This window comes from Bos taurus, chromosome 10, assembly GCF_002263795.3.
Source record: "Bos taurus isolate L1 Dominette 01449 registration number 42190680 breed Hereford chromosome 10, ARS-UCD2.0, whole genome shotgun sequence".
Lineage (NCBI taxonomy): Eukaryota > Metazoa > Chordata > Mammalia > Artiodactyla > Bovidae > Bos > Bos taurus.
In genome coordinates this window covers 81,994,971-82,007,711 of record NC_037337.1, presented here as the reverse complement: position 1 = coordinate 82,007,711, position 12,741 = coordinate 81,994,971, and the positions used below count along the sequence as shown (strand labels likewise).

General features: G+C 38.3%; 1 protein-coding gene across 1 annotated transcript in view; it reads left to right on the top strand.

Moving 5' to 3' along the window:
- Positions 1–12,741, top strand: part of SYNJ2BP (synaptojanin 2 binding protein) — a 39,433-nt gene that overhangs the window by 12,870 nt on the left and 13,822 nt on the right.

Genomic DNA, 12,741 nt, shown 5'->3' with positions numbered 1-12,741 from the left:
CTCCCCTGGGCTCTGGATCGTGGGCTTAGTCGTCGTGGTGCATGGGCTTAGTTGCTCCATGGCATGTGAATCTTCCCAGACCAGGGACTGATCTGGTCTGACCAGAACTTCCTGACCAGAATCTTCCCTGACCAGACACTGGCAGGCGGTTTCTTATCCTCTGTACCACCAGGAAAATCCTGCAAGTCTTTTTTGACTTGCCTTTTTCTCATTTCAGTTTTTGTTTCATTGATATTCAAGTTCTGTTATTGGTGCATCCATATCTAGTGTTTTAATGTCTTCTCATGAATTGACTCCTTTTTTTAAAATCAGGAAATGTCCCTTAATTATCCCTTGTAATTTTCCTTATTCTAAAGTTTACTTTTTATTACATTCAGGGGACCAGTCCAGCTGCTTAGTATATCTGTGTTCATCCTTTTAATTTTAAGGTGCATTTACCCATATATTTATGATTTCCAGTGGTGTTCATTCCTTCATATCCGAGCTTCTGTTCCGTATTTATGTTTTTGCCTGACAGACTTCTTTAATATTTATCGTAGTATAAATCTGCTTATGTCACGTTCTGACAGCTTTTGTTTTTCTGAAAAAGTGTTTATTTTGCCTTACTTTTGAAGGCTGTATTCACTAGACATAGAATTATAAGTTAATTTGTATTTTTCTTTTAGCATTTTAAGATGATGCTTCATTGACTTGTGGCTTGCATTGTTTCTAAGGAGAAGTCTATTGTCGTTCTTATCTTTACTCCTCTGTACTTTGTTGTTGCTCAGTCATGTCCTCCTCTTTACGAACCCGTGGACTGCAGCACGCCAGGCTCCCTGTCCATCATCTCCCGGAGCTTGCTCAAACTCGTCTGTTGAGTCTATGATGTCTTTATACTTACTATGTCCTTTTTCCCTCTGACCGCTTTTAAAATTTTCTCTTTATACCTGGTTTTGAGCAATGTGACTATGATATGTATTAGTGTTTGTGTGTTTGTTTTCTTTTGTATTTATCCTGATTGGAGTTTGAACTTCTCAGATTCATTTATATTTTCATCAAATTTGAGCCAGTTGTTTTCTTCAGACATTTTTTTCTATCTCCCTTTTTTCTTCTCCTTCTGGAACTGTAGTTACATATGTATTAAACCATGTACCATTATCCCACGTGTTACTGTGGTTCCCCTACACTTTTCTCCTGTTGTATCGAATCTGTTGTCATTCACATCTAGTGTATTTTTCCTTTCAGACATGCAGTTTTTAAACTTACTAGTTTCATTTTCCTAAAAGAGCTTCCATTTTAACACACAGATCAATAGAACAAGATAGAGTCCAGAAAGTAAACCCATATGCATATGATCGATTAATCTGTGATGGAGGAGCTAAGACTATACAGTGGAAGAATGATAAATGTATCATTTATATCTTCAGTAATGATATTGGAAAAAACTGAATGCTAAAGAATGGAACTGGACTACTGTTTTATGCCACACAAAAAAATCAGCTCAAAATGAAGGCAACTTCAATATTTGAGAAAAAAAACTTCCGTTTTCTCATTATGTTTGACTTCCTTTATTTTCACATAGTTGTAATAGCCTTTTAAACATCGTTGTCTGCTAGTTTCATATTTCTGATTCTCTTTCTCTTGACCAATTTTTTTCTTGATTCTAGGTCATGTTTTCTTCTTTCCTTGTTGTTCAGTCACTCAGTCAAGTCTGACTCTTTGCAACCCCATGGACTGCAGCACTCCAGGCTTCCCTGTCCTTCACTATCTTCCGGAGTTTGCTCAGACTAATGTCCATTGAGTTGATGAAGCCATTCAACCATCTCATCCTCTGTTGCCCACTTCTTCTCCTGCCCTCAGTCTTTCCCAGCATCAGGGTCTTTTCCAGGGAGTCAGCTCTTTGCATCAAGTGGCCAAAAGTATCAGAGTTTCAGCTTCCACATCAGTACTTCCAGTGAGTATTCAGGGTTGATTTCCTTGTATTGACTGATTTGATCTCCTTGCTGTCCAAAGGACTCTCAAGACTCTTCTCTAGCACCATGGTTCAAAAGCATCAGTTCTTCAGCACTCAGCGTTCTTTATGGTCCAACTCTCACATCCATATATGACTACTGGAAAAACCATAGCTTTGACTATATGGACCCTTGTTTTCTTCTCAGCATGTTAAAAGTTTTTAATTAGATTTTGGATGTTGTGACTGGTTACATTGCTCAGTGTCTGCATTTTGTTTTGTTGTATTAACATTTCTAGTATTACATTGTTGAATTTGTTTTGGTAAGCAGTTAAGTAACTTGCAGATCAGTTTTACCTCTTTAGGACTGTTTATAAACTTTTCTAGGGTGAATCTAAAGTAGCATTCACTTCAGGAATAGTTGAACCCTCCAAATGTTCTAAGTGGGTTGCCACTGAATTATCACTGAGGATTTTGATTCTGGTTGGTTAAAGGTCTCTTTACCTTGTGTTAACTTTTGAGAATTGCTTAGCCTGTTACTAGTTTTTATTTGTCTACCCTCGTGGAGTTTCACTTAATGTATACATGGCCTCTCAGTAGACTCATGCGAATACCTGGCAGTCTGTCTTGTACTCTCTTTTTTTTGGTCTAGCTTCCTCCTTTCCAGAACTTTGCCCTTCCAGAACTAACTTCCAGCAGCCTCACCCTCCCCAAACTCTGATCCCCGTTTGATCCAGCCAGTGAAGCTGCTAGATTCTGTTTGGGCCTTACACCTTGTGGTAGTAACTCAGAATTTTCCTTTAGAAAGCTATGGTGATTACAGAGCTGCAAGGTTTTAATTCAGCAGCCTTTTAAGAGGATTATGTACCATGACAACAGAGAAGGCAATGGCACCCCACTCCAGTACTCTTGCCTGGAAAATCCCATGGACGGAGGAGCCTGGTAGGCTGCAGTCCATGGGGTTGCTAAGAGTCGGACACGACTGAGTGACTTCACTTTCACTTTTCACTTTCATGCATTGGAGAAGGAAATGGCAACCCACTCCAGTGTGCTTGCCTGGAGAATCCCAGGGACGGGGGAACCTGGTGGGCTGCCGTCTATGGGGTCGCACAGAGTCGGACAAAAACTGAAGTGACTTAGCATAGCATAGCATACCATGACAAAGTGCAGTTTATTCCAAGAATGCAAAGATGGTTCAATATAAGAAAATCAGTTGATATGCTACAACATATTAATAGAATGAACAAAAAAGAGCCCACATTATCATCCCAACACATAGAAAAAGCATTTGAGAAAATTTCCTTTCCATGTTAAACACCTTTCCATGTTAAAACCACTCAGCAAAGTAGGAATAGAAAGAAATTTCCTCAACATGATAAAGGTCATATATGAAGAATCCATATATGACGTATATGGATACGTCATACTTGGTATAAGAAACTTTTCTTCTAAGATCCAGAACAAGACAATATGCTTCGGTTCACCACTTCTGTTCAAGATGGTGTGGAAATTCTATCAAGAACAGTTAGGCAAGAAAAAGGAAGGCATATAAATTGGAAGGGAAGAAGTAAATTGTCTCTGTTCACAAATGGTACAGTCTTATGTGTAAAAAATTCTAAAGATTCCACCAAAAAAACCCCAGAATTAATAGCAAACTTGGCAAAGTTGCAAGATACAAAATCAACACAAAATTAGTTGAGTTTCCTTACATGAGCAATTTGAAAGGGATATTAAGTAAACATTTCCATTTATAATAGCATTAAAAATAATAAAATACTTAGAAATAACTAATGAGACAATAACTTGTACATTGAAAACTACAAAATTTGACTGAAAGAAATTAAAGGCATAAATAAGTGGAAAGATAATCCATGTTCATGGATTAGAAGAGTTAATATTGTTAAAGTGACAATGCTATCCAAAGTGATCTGCAAACTCAGTATTTATCAAAATCTCATCTGCCTTTTTACAGAAATACAAAAATCCAATCCTAACACTCATATAAAATCTCAGAGGACCCCCTAGTAGCCAAAGCAATCTTGAGAACAAGAACGGTGTTAAGGGACTCACAACTTCCTGATTTCAAAACTTACTGAAAATTACGATATTCAGAACATTGTGGTGCTAACATAAGAGCAGATGTATAGAGCTGTGGGGAAGAACAGAGAACCCAGAAATGAGCCTTCTCATATATGGTCAAATGATTTTTGAAAGGACACCACCACTATTCAGTGAGGGGAAAGACAGTTTTTTCAACAAATTATGTTGGGAAAACTGGATATCTACATGAAAAAGAATGAATTTAGATCCTTGCCTTCCATTTTATACAAAAATTAACTAAAAATGCATCAACTACTTGAATATGAGAGCTAAGACTAAACTCTAAGCTAAGCTAAGCTAAGAAGAAAAGATAGGGAAATTTTTTTATGACATTGGATTCACTGATGATATTGTTAATGTGACACCAGATACACAGGCAGAGAAGAAAAAAATTAGGTTTTACCAAAATTAATAATTTTACGACTCAAAAGAGACTATAAAGAGAGTAAAAGATAACCCACAGAATGGGAGAAGATATTTGCAAAGCATGTATCTGATACTGAATTAATACCAGTGTACATAAAGACTGCTTAAAACAACCTCATTCAAAAATAAGGCCTTGAGACAGTTCTTTAACGAAGATACATAAATGGGCAATAAACTCGTGAAAAGATGTTTAACATCACTAGCCTTTGGAAAATCAAAATCAAAATCACAGTGAGATACCACTTCACATTAATGAGAATAACTAATTGTCCTAAACCCCCCCAAAATGAAGATGATAAGCATTAATGAAGATGTGGATAAATTGGAACCCATAGGCAATGCGTTTTGGAATGTAAAATGTGGTACATCTGTGATAGAAAACAGTTGGGCAGTTCCTCAAATTGTTGAACATAGAATTACCATGTGATCCAGCAATTCAGTTCCAGATATATACCCCAAAGAATTGAAAGCAGAAACTCAGACACTTGTATACCAGTGTTCATAGTAGTATTATTCACAGTAGCAAAAATATGGAAACAACCAAGTGTCCATTGACAGTTGACTAAACCAAGTGTCCATTGACAGTTGACTAAACAAAGCGTGGTATGTACATGCAGTGGAATGTTAGTCATCCTTTAAAAGGAATGAAATTCTGATACATCATACAACATGAATGAATTTGGAAGACATATTTTGTGGAATACGCAAGACACAATGAACAAATTTGTCTAGTTCCACTTATATGGGGTATATAGAATAGGGAAACTCACAGTGAGAGAATGCATAATAAAGGTTACCAGGGGAAGGGGAGAGTGAGACATTATTTTTAATGGATGGAGACTTCTCTTTGATATGATGAAAAAGTTGCAGACATGGACAATGGTGATGGTTTCACAACATTGTGAATGTACTTAATGTCGCTGAATCGTACTCTTTAAAATGGTTAAAGTGTTAAATATTGTATTGCATATATTTTACCTTTAAACAAACAGTAAGTTGTTTTTCCGTTAGAGCTTGATTTTATGCTACATATATTTTGCCATGAAATGATTAAATGAATAATGGTTTGTGTGACCAATAGAGCTTGACTGGTATCTAGGGAAAATTATTGAGATTATCTTGGGATAGAAAAACTTTCAGGTAGATAGGGGGAAGGACTGTTCTACAGTCATTATCCCAACATTGCTTATTCAAGCCAGCCCCCAAAACAAGTTGATTTATGCAAACTTTTTTTCTAATGCAGTTGTTCATATTTTCTACAAAGATACAGCATAGCAAAATGGTTTAAAACTTATACTTAGCAATCAAACACCCTAACTTAGTGTCAGAGCTTTACAAAGAATTAGCTGTGTTACCTTTTAAAAAGTTACTTAATCTCTTCATGCCTTACACTTACCAAGTTCATCTGTAAAGTGTGATAACCTCTTCATGTGTTTATTGGGGAGATTAAATGGGATAATGTATGTTGAGTGCATGGCATTATACCTGGTAAACAGTTAATAACTATTAGTTGCTGGTCTTATTTGTAAACAAGCACAAGATCCAAGCCTGTAGACAGGAAGAGGCCCCAGGAAGGCATTTCTTGTTTCATTTTACAAAGCTCTTAAACTAGACACACTTTCTTTCTCTCCCAGTCATATGATGGTGTCATTCTTATGCCATCTGTACATTTTTGTGCTTAAACTTCTCCTCCAAATTAGAGACCAAGCAATCCATTTTAATCTTGATGACATTTTAAAAATTTATTGGCTCATTATAATCAGGGTTCACTATGGAGTATGTCTTCATTTATTCACTTTTTAAAAAGTCTATTGAGTCCCTGCCTTTTTCTTTCTCCCTCTCCCTTCAACTGCTTTTGGATAGTAGATGCCAGTACTGAATTAATTAATACCCTTGAGCTCCGTGGGAAAGACTAGAGATCTCTTCAAGAAAATTAGACATACCAAGGGAACATTTCATGCAGAGATGGGCACAATAAAGGACAGAAGTGGTATGGACCTAACAGAAGCAGAAGATATTAAGAAGAGGTGGCAAGAATACACAGAAGAACTATACAAAAAAAGATCTTCAAAACCCAGATAACCATGATGGTGTGATCACTCACCTAGAGCCAGACATCCTGGACTGCAAAGTCAAGTTGGCCTTAGGAACGATCATTAGAAACAAAGCTAGTGGAGGTCATGGAATTCCAGTTGAGCTATTTCAAATCCTAAAAGATGATGCTGTGAAAGTGCTGTACTCAACATGCCAGCAAATTTGGAAAACTCAGCAGTGGCAACAGGACTCGAAAAGGTCAATTTTTATTCCAATCCTAAAGAAAGGCAATGCCAAAGAATGCTCAAACTACCACACAATTACACTTAATCTCACGTGCTAGCAAAGTAATGCTCAAAATTCTGCAAGCCAGGCTTCAACAGTACATGAACCGAGAACTTCCAGATGTTTAAGCTGGATTTAAAAAAGGCAGAGGAACCAGAGATCAAATTGTCAACATCCGTTGGGTCATAGAAAAAGCAAGGGAATTCCAGAGAAACATCTATTTCTGCTTCATTGACTAAACCAAAGCCTTTGTGTGGATCACAAACTGTGGGAAATTCTTCAAGACATGGGAATACCAGGCCCATCTTACCTGCCTCCTGGGAAATCTGTATGCAGGTCAAGAAGCAACAGTTAGAACCAGACATGGAACAACAGACTGGTTCCAAATTGGGAATGGAGTATGTCAGGGCTATATATATTGTCACCCTGCTTATTTAACTTATATGCAGAGTACATCATGCGAAATGCAGGGCTGGATGAAGCACAAGCTGGAATTAAGATTGCAGGGAGAAATTTCAGTAAACTCAGATACGCAAATGACCCCACCCTTATGGCAGAAAGTGAAGAGGAACTGAGGATCCTCTAGATTGAAAGAGGAGAGTAAAAAAGCTGGCCTACAGCTCAACATTCAGAAAACTAAGCTCATGGCATCTGGTGCCATCACTTCAAGGCAAAATAGATGGGGAAACAATCTTATTTGTTGTTTTTATTAATTTTATTTTATTTTTATTTTCTTGGGCTCCCAAATCACTGCAGATGGTGACTGCAGCCATGAAATTAAAAGACGCTTGCTCCTTGGAAGAAAAGCTTGACAACCTAGAGAGCAGATTAAAAACCAGAGACATTTGCCAACAAAGGTCTGTATAGTCAAAGCTGTGGTTTTTCCATTAGTCACGTATGGGTGTGAGAGTTGGACCATAAAGAAGGCTGAGCACCGAAGAATTGATGCTTTTGAAGTGTGGTGTTGGAGAAGACTCTTGAGAGTCCCTTGGACTGCAGAGAGATGAAGCCAGTCAATCCTAAAGGAAATCGGTCCTGAATATTCATTGGAAGGACTGATGCTGAAGCTGAAGCTCCAGTATTTTGGCTACCTGATGTGAAGAGACAAGTCATTAGAAAAGACCCTGAACATGATGATTGGATGGCATCACCGACTCAATGGACATGAGTTTGAGCAAGCTCAAGGAGATGGTAAAGGACAGGGAAGCCTGGCGTGCTTCCCTGGGTTTGCAAAGAGCCAGACACGACTAAGCAACTGAACGACAGCAACTTCAGCTCCATAATAAATTGTCCTCATCAGTAGGTTCAAAGTCCCTTTTGGTTTTCATTCCTAAGCTTTATCTTCTATCCCTCCCTCACAGATAATGTGTCTTAAATATGTATACATTTTTGTAAATAGGTGACACTGTTCCACATAGACATGTTTTTAAGAAGATTTTATACTATTGGAGAGGGAAATGGCACCCCACTCCAGTATTCTTGCCTGGGAAATCCCATGGATGGAGGAGCCTGGCGGGCTGCAGTCCATGGGGTCACAAGAGAGTTGGACGTGACTGAGCATGCATATACACATTCTAGTAATATCAACATTATATTTTAAAATGGTTACTTTGTGTATGATTATTCATTGCATCTGTGTTTTAATTTTTTTTAGTTACCTGTTCCCCAAAGGATGAACACCTAAATTGCCGTCAGGTCCTCACTACCACAAAACATGCAGCAATTAATATATTCTAACATTACCCTTGACAAAATGATCACATTGGTCCAAACTGACATGCTTTTGAAATTGAAAGGGACTATTTTAATTGCACTGGGGACAGTATGTGTTTATCAAGATTCCCTGGCAAACCAAGATATGTGGTCCACTTGATGGAAGATTTTCCCTAGACGCCAATAATCATCGGTTGTATACTAGGATAGGCCTTCCCATTCTGATTGTTTCCAGCTGACATCTGAATTGATGCATGTACTGGCTTGATTATTGAATATTTTCAGTACTGCCATTGCTAGAAATTACTCAATGAGGGAGATGTCTGGGTCACAGGTAATAGACAGCCTTAATTTCCATAAGGATGAAAGTTAATAGTCTTATCCTATTAATAGACGGATGGAAATTTTAATCTGTCTTCCTTTATTTCAGGATTTTTCACATTTGTACTTTATGTTCATTCATCCTTTCTCCATCAGATTGTCTAGTTTGGGGGTGTAGCAGGCACTACTGTTTTCCTGGCAACTGCTGTTAAAGGAGCTACTCTATGTAGCAACCACTATACAGTTTATACAGGATTTTTTCAGACTTTATGTTATTGGACCCTACTTTTTGAGTTAGAGAGGACAGAATTGATAATCCTTAGGTTATAGAAGAAGCAGCTGAGGATCAAAGGTACACTGACTTGTTTTAGTACACATATTGGGTAAGTTATGGAGTTGAATTTGTGGCCAGGTCATCTGACTTTAATATACTTTTGCAGACTCTAAGAGGGACAGGAAAAAGGATATATTTCTATTTGTTGTTCAAGCAGAGACTGTCCAGCTTTATGTCTTCCTCAGAATATAATGCAATGCCTAACATATAGTAAATGATCAATAATGAATAAGTTGATTGAGGATTATGTAGATATCCATGGGGCCTGGGCTTGAATTGGTAATATTGCTCCTCAGTGCTTAAGAGACTCCTGTTTATTGCAGCGACGCTTCAAGTTAAAGGTAAGTTCAGTTTGTAAGGACCTCCCTGGTGGCTCAGATGGTAAAGCATCTGCCTACAGTGCGGGAGACCTGGGTTTGATCCCTGGGTCAGGAAGATCCTCTGGAGAAGGAAATGGCAACCCACTCCAGTACTCTTGCCTGGAAAATCCCATGGACAGAGGAGCGTAGTAGGCTACAGTCCATGGGGTCGCAAAGAGTCGGACACAACTGAGTGACTTCACTTCACTTCAGTTTGTAAATGTTGTAGCTGAAGAAGGAGACTTCTTGTTAGTCTAGAAGTTGTCATATTAAGTGGTGTGGTTCATTTACAGTTGATGTAGCAATAAGTGTAGCATTATAAATATGCTTATATATTGTGGTGGGGGAAGGAGTAGACTATACTTGTTTGTATATAGAAAATTTGGGGAAGATTTTTTTTCCCACTCTTCTTTTTTAATCACTATTCTGTAGTTTTAAATACCCAGCAGCAGTGTCCTTTTTCTTTCTAATTACTATGTTGCATTCAGCTACATAACATATACTTCCTATTCCCAAGATTCCCAGAGGCAACTCTATTGTTTGGTGAGGATATTGGATTTCATTGAAAAATTTTCTCCAAATTGTTTCTCCCAGTACTGAGAGAGACTGATTGGCCTCAGCGCACCTTGCTGAAACCTGTCACGGTCTTAAGGGTATTTCTTTTTTTTTTTTTTTTCATTTTATTTTATTTTTAAACTTTACAATATTGTATTAGTTTTGCCAAATATCGAAATGAATCCGCCACAGGTGTACCTGTGTTCCCTATCCTGAACCCTCCTCCCTCCTCCCTCCCCATACCCTCCCTCTGGGTCGTCCCAGTGCACCAGCCCCAAGCATCCAGTATCGTGCATCGAACCTGGACTGGCGACTCGTTTCATACATGATATGATACATGTTTCAATGCCATTCTCCCAAATCGCCCCACCTTCTCCCTCTCCCACAGAGTCCATAAGACTGATCTATACATCAGTGTCTCTTTTGCTGTCTCGTACACAGGGTTATTGTTACCATCTTTCTAAATTCCATATATATGCGTTAGTATACTGTATTGGTGCTTTTCTTTCTGGCTTACTTCACTCTGTATAATAGGTTCCAGTTTCATCCACCTCATTAGAACTGATTCAAATGTATTCTTTTTAATGGCTGAGTAATACTCCATTGTGTATATGTACTACAGCTTTCTTATCCATTCATCTGCTGATGGGCATCTAGGTTGCTTTCATGTCCTGGCTATTATAAACAGTGCTTCAATGAACATTGGGGTACACGTGTCTCTTTCCCTTCTGGTTTTCTCAGTGTGTATGCCCAGCAGTGGGATTGCTGGATCATAAGGCAGTTCTATTTCCAGTTTTTTAAGGAATCTCCACGCTGTTCTCTATAGTGGCTGTACTAGTTTGCATTCCCACCAAGTGTAAGAGGGTTCCCTTTTCTCCACACCCTCTCCAGCATTTATTGCTTGTAGACTTTTGGATCGCAGCCATTCTGACTGGCGTGAAATGGTACCTCATAGTGGTTTTGATTTGCATTTCTCTGATAATGAGTGATGTTGAGCATCTTTTCATGTGTTTGTTAGCCCTCTGTATGTCTTCTTTGGAGAAATGTCTGTTTAGTTCTTTGGCCCATTTTTTGATTGGGTCATTTATTTTTCTGGAGTTGAGCTGTAGGCGTTGCTTGTATATTTTTGAGATTAGTTGTTTGTCAGTTGCTTCATTTGCTATTATTTTCTCCCATTCTGAAGGCTGTCTTTTCACCTTGCTAATAGTTTCCTTTGTTGTGCAGAAGCTTGTAAGTTTAATTAGGTCCCATTTGTTTATTTTTGCTTTTATTTCCAATTCAAAGCCTTTTGTAATCAAGCTCCACCTACCTTTCCATCTGATCTGAACTGCCTCCCATCCCGTTTCCAGTACCATCTACCCACTATGATAAAAATTAAGAGTTTTCTGAGAGAAACCAATTAGTAACTTAAAATTTTTATAATCTACCCTTTAAAGAAGTTGAAGTAGTCATCTTCCAGCAGAAGTTCTTTGTATTATGTATCCTTTTCATTCTCTAGCTGCAGATACTCTGTACAGGAGGTAGGCTATTTCAATTAGACATCTCCTACTGCTTCTATCTTTGGCCATGTGTTTCCTTAAATCATAGATTGATTTGCAAGTGCGTATGTTAATACGATGAGGTTCACTTAGGCTTTCATCTCATCCCTTCAAGTATCTGTGTTCTGTTGAAACCAGTAGTAGACTAGTGATTATGGCTGTATTTTTCCAGTTGTGCTGCCAGATAATGTTTTTCATATCTGTTTTATGTGTTTCCTGATATATGTGTTTCCTGTCTCTTTTCTCTTTGCACCGTGTCTTTTGACTTCTACAGCACCAGATGTAAAGAAGGCCCTATTTTCTTTCTTTTCTTTTTATTGCATAGATAAAAAGTGGCTTTTCTCTATTGCATAGATAGAAACCATATAACAGTAGTTTTGTAAATGAAGCCCTTTCCACAACTTATTGATTGGTCCTTGGAAATAGTACCTTGGTAGCCATTTTTTTTAAATTCAATTTTATTTTATTGTGGTAAGAACACTTAAATGAGGTCTACTCTCCACAGTTTCTTAAATATCTAATACGGCTGTTGTTAGCTGTAGGCACAATGTTGTACATCAGATTTCCAGAACTTCCATCTTGCAAAACTGAAACCTTATACCTGTTTAAAATAATCACTCACTGACGTGAAGAGTAGAATGGTGGTTGCCAGGGGCTAAGAAGAGCAGGAAATGGGTAGTTGCTAATCAATAGGTTATTAGTTATCTATAGTAAATAAGACCCAGGTTCTGGGACGATCCTCTGGAGGAGGGCACGGCAACCAACTCCAGTATTCTTGCCTGGAGAATCCCATGGACAGAGGAGCCTGGGGGGCTACAGTCCATAGGGTCGTGAAGAGTCAGACACGACTGAAGCAACTTAACACACACACACACACACACACACACACACACAGTGAATAAAGACTAACACACAGTAATAGTCACTATACCCAAGGGTGTAGTTGTTTGCACTTGAGACATAAAAGGAAAGAAGAATGAATTTGGTGGTTTAGTCCTGTCATGAGCTGTTATCAGTTACCTTTCCCTGCCACCACCTCAATTCAAAATAGAAAAAAATAAACTCCCAAGGCCATTTCTTCCAAAGCACCACCATACACAAACTCTTCTGAAGGCTGAGAGAAATATACAGGGGAAGGTTTGTTTA